Here is an 11,727-nt window from a genome sequence, read left to right on the forward strand (position 1 = left end):
TGAGCTGTCCCTTAGCCCTTTGCGGCTCTGTGACCGTCAGTGGGACAACTGCAGGGGACAAGCCGGGTACCAGTATGGGCCTTACACACATTTTCCTTCTCAGGGCTCTCTCCTTGTGATAATACCTCAGGGTATTATCCCTTGTCCTATCCCTTCCCACTTCAGCAAACACAGCCAGGCTACCAGCATCAGCCCCTCTTCCTCCCAGGGCCTTTGCTGCCGGAGCAGCTAGGCCATGGGACCAAAAGACGGCCTCTCCGAAGCCTCCTGCTCTTTTCTAGCACACGGGTCAGCACCTGAGACAGCGGGGAGTAGTCTGATGGATGCCACAGTCCCCACCACACGTCCTTGTGCACTTGCTCTTCTTCCTCAGAGGAGAAGCAGACAGGATAGACCGCACCCCTCAGCATCTCAGCTTTATGCCAAATTTAGGAAAGACCCCTGGGAAAGGTTGTCCCTGTGTGTGCAAGGGCTGGGGAGGGAGGGGGTCAGCCGTTAGAACCCCTTGGCCTTCAGCCAAGATCCACGAGGATCCACTGCTCTCAGAGCTAGGAAGTGTCTTCCCTTTAGGGTGAGGCCACCCTGTTCACAGAAGGACTTCTTCTACAGCCCCTGGACATCAGTGGCCCTTTCTGTGTCCACTTCTTGCCTGACTGCTAAATGGGATCAGGATTACTTGTCCATTCAGGCAGTGTTGGGGCGGAGGCGAGGACAAGGACTCCCAGTGAGCAAGGGGGAGTTGCTGTGTTCTCTGGCAAGGCCCTGTGCAGCTGGGGGAACACGACTGTGCCTGGGGGCCTGCATCCCATGCCAGCAGCACGGTCACTGCAGGCAGACCAAAAGGGGACTGCATGCCGTAGTTGGCAGGATTCGAACCTGCGCGGGGAAACCCCAATGGATTTCTAGTCCATCGCCTTCACCACTCGGCCACAACTACCTGCTCCAGCCAGCTCTGCTGGGATCGTCAAGTGCCCTGTGCAATGATGACCAGCTCCCTGGCACTCTCAAGGACAGGCTGCACCCAAAGCCAGTGCACAGAGGACCTGCACCATCAGCCCAAAACGGCACCTGCTGACAGGCTTCCTGGCCCCTTGACTGATGGAAACCCAGCGATAAGGATGCACCTCCCAGCACCTTGGCCTCACACTGCCGTACGGCATACCCTGACACAGAGAATCGTACCTGATCACCTGCCATCTCTGCTGCTTCCACGGAAAATGCAAGGGCACCTGTGTGGAGACAGACACTGATGCTGGTAGCTGTGGGATGGGATATTAGTCATGGGATGCAGTCTTTCCCAAACTGATCCAATTTGGGCTTCCAACACAATGCCGTTTATCAAGAACCACCCCAACATGGGCCTTACAACAGGATGCAGTCCTTCAGGAACAGACTGCTCCAGACTGGGCCACCTGCAAGCTGCAGCTCCCACCAGACACCCTGCTCCACCAGGAGCTCCTCTCCTCGGATTGCAGTTCTGGCCCAGAGTCTGCTCCTCTGATGGCTAACAGTGGTCTGTAACGTCCTTCGGGCCATATCCACCTGCTCCACCATGGTCTTTTACACGGGCTGCAGGGGGACAGCTTGCTCCTCCACTGTCCTCGACGCAGGCCACAGGGCAACTTCTTCTCCAGACCTGGAGCATCTCCTTCCCTTCCTTCTTCATTGTACTTGGTGTCTGCAGGGTTGCTTCTCTCTACTTTTCCTCATTCCTCTCTCCCAGATGCTGTTGCACAGCGTGGTTTTTTTTCCCCTTTCTTAAATATGCTATCACAGAAGCACAACCAACATCGCTCATTGGCTCAGCTTTGGAGAGTGGTGGGTCTCTTTCTGAGACGCCTAAAACCAGCTATGCAGCAGCAATATTGCATTGTCAGTGTAGAGGTGGTGGCGTTTCTCTGCCATAAACTGTCACACAGTTTAGGAGTCAGTCCAACATAGCGTCACAGCATCAGGAGTCAACCCAACACTCCAGAGAAGCTTTGAAGCCGCAAGGCTAAGACAGAGTTGTGTTCTCCCTCTTCTGCTCCAAGGGCTGCAAATGAGCCTCATCCCTGTGACACTGGATCTCAGTCATTGCTCAGCACTCGGCCCATATCCTGTCATTTCTCGCTGACTCTCCAAGCGTTTTCCTGTGCACTGACACCGTGAGACTGTCTCAGCCTTCCCCTAGGGCTTTATGTCATAGAGCCCTCTGTAGCCAGCCAGCTGGGGCCCGTGCAGGACAGAAGGAAGCACCCTTGCTCCCCCACAAATAGGCTATGAAACAGCCCTGTCAGCCAAGTGGTTGGTTTTGCATTTCCACAGGCTCTGGAGGGAAGGAGGGAGTCAGGGGAAGAGTACACTTGTGCCTTGAGCCCCTTGGCAGGACGTTGAACGTGCAGAGCCAACGCTTGCTGGCACCTCCTTTGGTTGCTGCTGTGAAGGATTGCCTTGGCCTTAGGGAGAAGCGTTAGCAGTGTGCTGCCCCTGTGCCAGGGACTCTTCCTCCCTGTGCTCCCACGTACCCAAAGGTGCTGCAGTGGCCTGGCAGCGGCCCATGTTGCACGGAGGGCAAGTGTGCACCCCACAACCCTGCCTGGTGGAGGCTGAAGGTGGCAGGCTGGCTCTGGGAAGGTTCAGGGACGGGAGCAGGGCTGTGGACAGGAAGCAGGGCCAAGCAGTCTAAGGCACTGCATTCAGGTTGCAGTCTCCCGGCGAGGTGTGGGTTCCACTCCCACTCCTGAGCAGCTTCTTCCTCCTGCCCTTTGCCCAAATCCAGGGGAGTACGCTCAGGCCAAGCCATTCCTCCTGTACATGCTCCTCTGAGGGCTGTGCTCTTGGGCTTCCACACCTAAGGTGTCCCACCTCCTGGGGTAGGAGCTCATCTCAGAAAATGCCCTCACGCCTTTGATTCCCTGTGAAAATTCCTAATTAGGTCCATGGATCAAATATTGTCCTTGTGTTTGTTGGTTTTTTTATGGGTGGTGACGGTTATTCACAGGAGACAGGGCTGTTGTTTGAAAAGCTTTTCTAAGGCCTGTTCTTTCATCTAGGTGTGAAAGCCCACAGCTAATTCTAGGTTTCATCTCCATGAGCCAAGGGGTCTGAGCGTGCTAATTGGCACCACAGAGAGCATGAGGGCTGGGTACGTGCACTGAACACCACCTGCCCTGGTTATCCTTGCGTACCACTGACTAGAAAGCTCTCCTGTGCAAAAATGCTGGAAGGACAAGGGGAAGTGTGTCCCAGCACACCGTTTCCTGCCAATCCTGGAGGGAGGCTTCATGTTTAATTGTGGTATTTATTTCCCCTCCATCTCCAGGCCTTGAGATCTGCTCAACACTGCTGACATCCTCTCTGAGGCCGGCAACCTCAGAGGGTTCCAGTGTTCACAAGGCAACGAGACAAGGCCCAGAACCCCCGGAGTCAAATGGGATATTTGGCCAGCTCAGAACAGAACCTCAGCCCAAACGATCTCCAGAGGGTCCTTCAGACCCCCCAAAATCTTGGGTGCACTACATCACATGGGACCCAGACCAGCCACACAAAGGCAATGCCTTGGGAGGCAGTAGCACAAGAATGCGTAAAAGCACCTGGTGTTTCAGGAAAGGTACAAAGCCCCTTGGAAACTCCCTTGGTGAGGAAGGCAGCACTTTAGGAGGAGTGAGACTAGGAGCTCTGCTATTCCTGGCACGCCTGAGGCCGAAAAACCATGTCCACTGCTGTCCACAGCTGGGTGACTCATGTTTGCCTGCAGTTCAGGGATTTTCCCAGCTCTTCCACAACAATATGATTGCCATGTGTGCTGGGAGGCAGATCCCAAGACACTTTGTACTTCGAAACTCATGGAAGGGGCTGCTCCATCCCTGGCCCAGAACAAAGAGAAGCCAGGTTTTGACTCCATGCCGAAAGCCTCGCCTCAAAAGCAGGCCAGCCAGACCTCTGGCCAGTGGGACAAATGTGTTGAGCAAACCAGGTCAACTGGACAGTGGGTCAGCTTCAGGGAAGGACGCGGGCATCTCTTGGATCACGTTCCTATGCCTTGACCTGCTGCATTTCTGTGAAGGCCCGGAGGAAGGTCTCACTGCTTCAGAACTTTCATTGAACTTTGTCTTTGGGCTCTGTCAGAGCATGACGAGTGTCAGCAATGACCTTGTTGTCCTCTCCTCTGCCTTCAGGAGACTTCCTCTACTTCACAACTCTCCATCCTTGCTGAAACATCTTGGAAACATGGGCCATGGCTCCTCCACGTGTGCTGTCTTGATCTTCTACCTGACCTTACTCCACGGTCTCCTGCATGTCTGTGACGAACCACAGGGAGAAATGTCTCGCAGCATTAGCTCCAATCTCAGCACTGAATGCCCTTGTGCGGTGACTTCTCGAGTCCTCTGTGACTGAGTATCACCGTGACTGGTGCCCATGCTCACCGCAAAGTAGATGATACGTGAAACATGATACTCCAACTCCAACCAGTTTGTATGATGGAATCACACAATCCCGCACAGGTAGCCTAAGACCTCTGTCGTAATTGGCCTTAGGAGCCTGGGACACAGATACGTCAGTTCAATGTCGGGTGGTATGAGGCAGGAACAAAAGCTGTCAGATGAAAGAAGCAAGCTCTTAACCACCAACAAGGCCTCTGAAGGAAACAACTATGAGGTGTTCTGATGCTTCATGAGTAAGGAATGTTTCTGTTCCCATGGGGCTCTGGGATGCAGCATAAAAGACCATGCTCCTGCAGGCTCTGCATCCACTTCTCTTCTCTCTCCCTTTCCTTGAGGAACGAGGTAAGCCTGCGTTCACTCCAGCTCTCCCTGAGGGCCCCATTGCTGTCATGCTGGCCACTCAGTTTGGAACTTGGGCTGCCTCAGACTGGCGCTGCAATACAGATGTTTCGGGACTGTGACCTCTTTCCCTTTGGAAGGGGTGGATTTGGAGAGCTGGGGACTGTGGGGACCTCTCAAGCAGAGGGAGATTGATGGGGGTCAGCTGCAGGGATGTCTCTCTGCAAGAATTAGCACCTGAAAACAGATGGACTCTTACCAAATAGCCCCGTGCATCCTGTCCAATCTTCACTGCAGCGATTTCTGCTTTGGAGATGACAAAGGCTGATCTTGGGGTCTGTGTTCCCTCCCTGCTACTCTGTGTTTCAGCTTTGCCTCCCTCGACGAGAGATGTCTTGCTTCAGACCCTGTGTCCCATCCCCTTGCGGTGCCTCTGGCCCAACCCCACTTGCAAGCAGCTGCAGTGAGCCGTGTGTCGCCCGGTGCGCTGACTCGACGGTTGTCATTGAGGCCTCCCCGGTCGTGGTGACCCTGCCGGGCCCCATCCTCACCTCTTTCCCTCAGAGCACCGCCGTGGGATCCTCTCTGTCAGCTGCTGTTGGCAGCTCCCTCAGCACTGGGGGGGTTCCCATCTCTTCTGGGGGCTCCCTTGGTCTGGGGGGGTCAGGGCTGTGTCTGCCTTCCCCACTCTGCCGCTTCAACTGCTGAAGCGCGTGGATCATCCCATTTGGGGCAGACATCCCTGAGACGGATGGGCCATTCTCTCTGCCTCCCTGAACCCTGCAAACGCTCTTCTTGGTCTCTGTACTGTGCCACTGCATTTCTACCTTCTCATTAAAGACCTTGTGCAGCATAGCTGGAGACTCGTGGTGGTCTGTTCTCTTCCTGCCTCCATTAGCTCCTCACGCCTCAAGGAAAGCATTGCAAGGAAAGCTTACCTGATTCTGCTGGAAAGAGAGGAGGGAGAACCTGCCTTCCCTCAGGGCAGCGAGCATGTCCCCAGGCAAGAGACAGACAAGATGTCCTGCAGAGACCCTGCCAAGCTCAACCACGCTGTGATTCTGTCGTGAATGATGGAAGGGGAGGCTGCGAGAGCAGGGACTGCTTAGCCTGCAGAAGAGAAGGCTCAGCGGGCATCTTATCCATCTGTCTAAATACCTGGCGAGGGTAGGCTGGGCAGGTGGGATAAAGGAGAGAGAGGCAGCCTCTTCTCAGTGGTGTCCCCTTGAGGTGACAAAATGCAGCGCACACCAGATTAAACCCACTAAATGCCACACACAGTAACTCTCTACTGCTGCAGGGAGGGTGGTCAAAGATGGTAATCAGGTGTTCATGGGTGTTGTGGAGTGTCTGTCTTTGGAGATAACCAACATGCCACTGGCCATGGATCTGAACAATGTCTTCTACTCGAGCGGGTGCCAGGGCTCAGTAAGCAAGAGGCACGGGTGGGGCGGTGTGGGGAGGGTGGGGCACGGGGCAGGAGGGTAATACAGAGGAGGAGGAGAGGCAAGCAGGAAGACTGAAGTGAAAGAAAGCAACAGAGCTCATAGGAAGGCACTGGGCTCGTAAGATGAAAGCACAATGAGGAAAGGAGTCTGGGTGCCAAAAGCTGCAGAGGTCCCACTGAGATTTAAACTCAGATCGCTGGATTCAGAGTCCAGAGTGCTCACCATTACACCATGGGACCCTCTGGCCATGTGCTGTGTCCCTGCTGTGAGCAAGTGATGGAGCATAGCACGAGGTTCAACAAAGGGAAGAGCTGCCAGGATGACACAACACACCTTCCTATGGGCTGCACAACGTCGAATGCCTTCTTCCTCTGATGGCACTCAGGTGCCCTCTCTCCTGACATCTTAACTCTTTCCACTGGAAACGCAGCACACAAAACATGCCCTCTCCCATGCCTGCGAGTCAATCCCCACGCTTGGTGCACTGCCATGGCTATATGGACGTCCCTGACCTCATTCCACAGCAACTACCATAAACAGGTGTGCAACGGAAAGACAGGAACTCTTAGAGAAACGAGTCTCCATCCTGGTGATCACCGGATGGACGTGAGGTTGGAGCCCTCATACCGCTGGCAGGCACACATGGCTTCTACTTTTTGCTGTACTTCTGTGGAAGGGGAATGACGGGAATAGGTCGGGGCTCAGAGTGCAAAGAAACATGCCTGCAAAGGTGGCAGAGTGGTATCTCCTGAGTGCGGAGTGTGTATCTCCCTTCCTTCTTCCCAGGAACATTGTTGCATCCACTTCCAGTTATATTCAGAAGGTCTAAAACATGCCGGAGTCTCAGTATAGTATGGCAGTGGCTCTGCACGCAGCCTGGGGACACAGGGATGCCGAGATGTGCAGTCCTGGCTACGACTGTGCAAAAGAGTATTTCAAGCCCAACCTCAGAGGAAAGATCATTCTGCTCTGACAATGGGCATTGTACACACTAAGCATTCTCTCTGAAGCTGAAGAAATCTGAAATTTGACCAGCCAGCTCCACAGAGATGCCAAATACAGAGGATGAAGAAGAGAGTAAATTCAGTCAAGTTGGTGTGATTTCAGAACACCCAGACAGGCCTTTGAGCCATAAAGGACAGCCATCCACCTGCTGCAGCACCAAACTGCTTCAGCATTTCTCTGCAGCACCCTCGTCATGGGGGTGTCCTGGGAGAGAAACCAGGCAGCACCATGCTCTGGGGAGGCAAGGAAGGCTCGATGCCCCAGGGCACATGGCATTCAGATGTCAGGACAGAAATGGGGTGGTTTTGGAGCACGACACACTGCTTCTGCAGCCTGGCTGAAGAAAAGCTGGGGTGCGTTGGCCAGGAATCGAACCCGGGTCAACTGCTTGGAAGGCAGCTATGCTCACCACTATACCACCAACGCATCTGTCTGCATGCCTCCCTGAGGCTCCTGCAGCTCACCAACTCAACGGCCTCCTCCTTCCAGCCACCCGCTTCTTCAACCTGCGGGGGGCCCCTGCCAGTCTGTCTCATTCTGGAAGACAGGGATGAGGCACAGCTACCAGAAACACCTCTGTCTTCTCCGTCTTCTGCAAGGCCCGTTGCTGCCTCCCTGGCTGCTGCTGCTGGCGCTGCTCTCCATCGGCTCTGACGCAGGCTGCCCGTGCACGTGCTCTGCATGTGTAGCAGGGGGGTGCAACCGTGACAGTGTCAGCATAGCTAGCAGAGCCGCCAGCGTATCCTGGGCAGAGTTGAGGGCTGTGGTATGTCTGCTGCTCCACGGCAGCCTGGCCTGAGAGGAAGGGCCGCAGTGGCACAAAAGCTTGGGACAGGAGCCTGCAACTAAAGGCTGTAGCAGAGGATGGTTTCGATCCATCGACCTCTGGGTTATGGGCCCAGCACGCTTCCGCTGCGCCACTCTGCTCCCCCACAAGCCCCTTTCCCCCCACCTCACCCAGCCCTGCCTGGTGCGCCCTGACCCAAACCCGCAGCAATGGGGCGCCTGCCTGCCTGCTTTGTAGGCTGCCCACAACCTGCTCTCCACACAGCTCACCAGGGCCGCCACCATGCCCGCAAATCACGCTGCCCCGTGATGGGGGCTGTGCCCCCTGACAGACAGCGCCCTGCCCCTGCCTGTGCTGCGCTCCCCTGCGGAGCATGGCTCCTCCGACTGCGTGACGCAGCCCAGCCCTCGCTGCTCCCTGACAGACACAGGGCTGTGCCCGCCACCGGGCAGGGGCCTGCCAGGCACACACGGAAAGCCCTCAGCCCCAGCCCTGAAGAGTCCTGGTAGAGCCTGTCATGGGGGATGAGGAACGAGGTGGCCATGCTCAGGCCTGCATGTTTCTGCCTCTGCCTGCTGCTTCCCTGGCCTGTCTACATGCCCCGGCACACAGCAGCCAGACACACGAGATAAAGCTCAAACACGACACACAGGGCTGGGCATAGAAGGAGTGCTGCTGGAGACCGCCTGCCTTCTGCAGTGGGTATGGCTCAGGGCAGAGCCTTTGAGCTGTCCCTTAGCCCTTTGCGGCTCTGTGACCGTCAGTGGGACAACTGCAGGGGACAAGCCGGGTACCAGTATGGGCCTTACACACATTTTCCTTCTCAGGGCTCTCTCCTTGTGATAATACCTCAGGGTATTATCCCTTGTCCTATCCCTTCCCACTTCAGCAAACACAGCCAGGCTACCAGCATCAGCCCCTCTTCCTCCCAGGGCCTTTGCTGCCGGAGCAGCTGGCCATGGGACCAAAAGACGGCCTCTCCGAAGCCTCCTGCTCTTTTCTAGCACACGGGTCAGCACCTGAGACAGCGGGGAGTAGTCTGATGGATGCCACAGTCCCCACCACACGTCCTTGTGCACTTGCTCTTCTTCCTCAGAGGAGAAGCAGACAGGATAGACCGCACCCCTCAGCATCTCAGCTTTATGCCAAATTTAGGAAAGACCCCTGGGAAAGGTTGTCCCTGTGTGTGCAAGGGCTGGGGAGGGAGGGGGTCAGCCGTTAGAACCCCTTGGCCTTCAGCCAAGATCCACGAGGATCCACTGCTCTCAGAGCTAGGAAGTGTCTTCCCTTTAGGGTGAGGCCACCCTGTTCACAGAAGGACTTCTTCTACAGCCCCTGGACATCAGTGGCCCTTTCTGTGTCCACTTCTTGCCTGACTGCTAAATGGGATCAGGATTACTTGTCCATTCAGGCAGTGTTGGGGCGGAGGCGAGGACAAGGACTCCCAGTGAGCAAGGGGGAGTTGCTGTGTTCTCTGGCAAGGCCCTGTGCAGCTGGGGGAACACGACTGTGCCTGGGGGCCTGCATCCCATGCCAGCAGCACGGTCACTGCAGGCAGACCAAAAGGGGACTGCATGCCGTAGTTGGCAGGATTCGAACCTGCGCGGGGAAACCCCAATGGATTTCTAGTCCATCGCCTTCACCACTCGGCCACAACTACCTGCTCCAGCCAGCTCTGCTGGGATCGTCAAGTGCCCTGTGCAATGATGACCAGCTCCCTGGCACTCTCAAGGACAGGCTGCACCCAAAGCCAGTGCACAGAGGACCTGCACCATCAGCCCAAAACGGCACCTGCTGACAGGCTTCCTGGCCCCTTGACTGATGGAAACCCAGCGATAAGGATGCACCTCCCAGCACCTTGGCCTCACACTGCCGTACGGCATACCCTGACACAGAGAATCGTACCTGATCACCTGCCATCTCTGCTGCTTCCACGGAAAATGCAAGGGCACCTGTGTGGAGACAGACACTGATGCTGGTAGCTGTGGGATGGGATATTAGTCATGGGATGCAGTCTTTCCCAAACTGATCCAATTTGGGCTTCCAACACAATGCCGTTTATCAAGAACCACCCCAACATGGGCCTTACAACAGGATGCAGTCCTTCAGGAACAGACTGCTCCAGACTGGGCCACCTGCAAGCTGCAGCTCCCACCAGACACCCTGCTCCACCAGGAGCTCCTCTCCTCGGATTGCAGTTCTGGCCCAGAGTCTGCTCCTCTGATGGCTAACAGTGGTCTGTAACGTCCTTCGGGCCATATCCACCTGCTCCACCATGGTCTTTTACACGGGCTGCAGGGGGACAGCTTGCTCCTCCACTGTCCTCGACGCAGGCCACAGGGCAACTTCTTCTCCAGACCTGGAGCATCTCCTTCCCTTCCTTCTTCATTGTACTTGGTGTCTGCAGGGTTGCTTCTCTCTACTTTTCCTCATTCCTCTCTCCCAGATGCTGTTGCACAGCGTGGTTTTTTTTCCCCTTTCTTAAATATGCTATCACAGAAGCACAACCAACACCGCTCATTGGCTCAGCTTTGGAGAGTGGTGGGTCTCTTTCTGAGATGCCTAAAACCAGCTATGCAGCAGCAATATTGCATTGTCAGTGTAGAGGTGGTGGCGTTTCTCTGCCATAAACTGTCACACAGTTTAGGAGTCAGTCCAACATAGCGTCACAGCATCAGGAGTCAACCCAACACTCCAGAGAAGCTTTGAAGCCGCAAGGCTAAGACAGAGTTGTGTTCTCCCTCTTCTGCTCCAAGGGCTGCAAATGAGCCTCATCCCTGTGACACTGGATCTCAGTCATTGCTCAGCACTCGGCCCATATCCTGTCATTTCTCGTTGACTCTCCAAGCGTTTTCCTGTGCACTGACACCGTGAGACTGTCTCAGCCTTCCCCTAGGGCTTTATGTCATAGAGCCCTCTGTAGCCAGCCAGCTGGGGCCCGTGCAGGACAGAAGGAAGCACCCTTGCTCCCCCACAAATAGGCTATGAAACAGCCCTGTCAGCCAAGTGGTTGGTTTTGCATTTCCACAGGCTCTGGAGGGAAGGAGGGAGTCAGGGGAAGAGTACACTTGTGCCTTGAGCCCCTTGGCAGGACGTTGAACGTGCAGAGCCAACGCTTGCTGGCACCTCCTTTGGTTGCTGCTGTGAAGGATTGCCTTGGCCTTAGGGAGAAGCGTTAGCAGTGTGCTGCCCCTGTGCCAGGGACTCTTCCTCCCTGTGCTCCCACGTACCCAAAGGTGCTGCAGTGGCCTGGCAGCGGCCCATGTTGCACGGAGGGCAAGTGTGCACCCCACAACCCTGCCTGGTGGAGGCTGAAGGTGGCAGGCTGGCTCTGGGAAGGTTCAGGGACGGGAGCAGGGCTGTGGACAGGAAGCAGGGCCAAGCAGTCTAAGGCACTGCATTCAGGTTGCAGTCTCCCGGCGAGGTGTGGGTTCCACTCCCACTCCTGAGCAGCTTCTTCCTCCTGCCCTTTGCCCAAATCCAGGGGAGTACGCTCAGGCCAAGCCATTCCTCCTGTACATGCTCCTCTGAGGGCTGTGCTCTTGGGCTTCCACACCTAAGGTGTCCCACCTCCTGGGGTAGGAGCTCATCTCAGAAAATGCCCTCACGCCTTTGATTCCCTGTGAAAATTCCTAATTAGGTCCATGGATCAAATATTGTCCTTGTGTTTGTTGGTTTTTTTATGGGTGGTGACGGTTATTCACAGGAGACAGGGCTGTTG

General features: G+C 55.6%; 5 non-coding genes across 5 annotated transcripts; all 5 read right to left on the reverse strand.

Moving 5' to 3' along the window:
* Positions 1-855: 855 nt before the first annotated feature.
* TRNAS-AGA (transfer RNA serine (anticodon AGA)) lies at positions 856-937 on the reverse strand. The gene has a single exon. It is a non-coding gene; the product is annotated as a tRNA-Ser (tRNA).
* Positions 938-6,381: 5,444 nt separating this feature from the next.
* On the reverse strand, positions 6,382-6,453 carry TRNAQ-CUG (transfer RNA glutamine (anticodon CUG)). Its single transcript has one exon. It is a non-coding gene; the product is annotated as a tRNA-Gln (tRNA).
* Positions 6,454-7,573: 1,120 nt separating this feature from the next.
* TRNAG-UCC (transfer RNA glycine (anticodon UCC)) lies at positions 7,574-7,645 on the reverse strand. The gene has a single exon. It is a non-coding gene; the product is annotated as a tRNA-Gly (tRNA).
* A 429-nt stretch (positions 7,646-8,074) lies between these two features.
* On the reverse strand, positions 8,075-8,146 carry TRNAM-CAU (transfer RNA methionine (anticodon CAU)). Its single transcript has one exon. It is a non-coding gene; the product is annotated as a tRNA-Met (tRNA).
* A 1,438-nt stretch (positions 8,147-9,584) lies between these two features.
* TRNAS-AGA (transfer RNA serine (anticodon AGA)) lies at positions 9,585-9,666 on the reverse strand. Its single transcript has one exon. It is a non-coding gene; the product is annotated as a tRNA-Ser (tRNA).
* Positions 9,667-11,727: the final 2,061 nt, after the last annotated feature.

The sequence above is a fragment of the Cygnus atratus genome, unplaced genomic scaffold (assembly GCF_013377495.2).
Source record: "Cygnus atratus isolate AKBS03 ecotype Queensland, Australia unplaced genomic scaffold, CAtr_DNAZoo_HiC_assembly HiC_scaffold_114, whole genome shotgun sequence".
Lineage (NCBI taxonomy): Eukaryota > Metazoa > Chordata > Aves > Anseriformes > Anatidae > Cygnus > Cygnus atratus.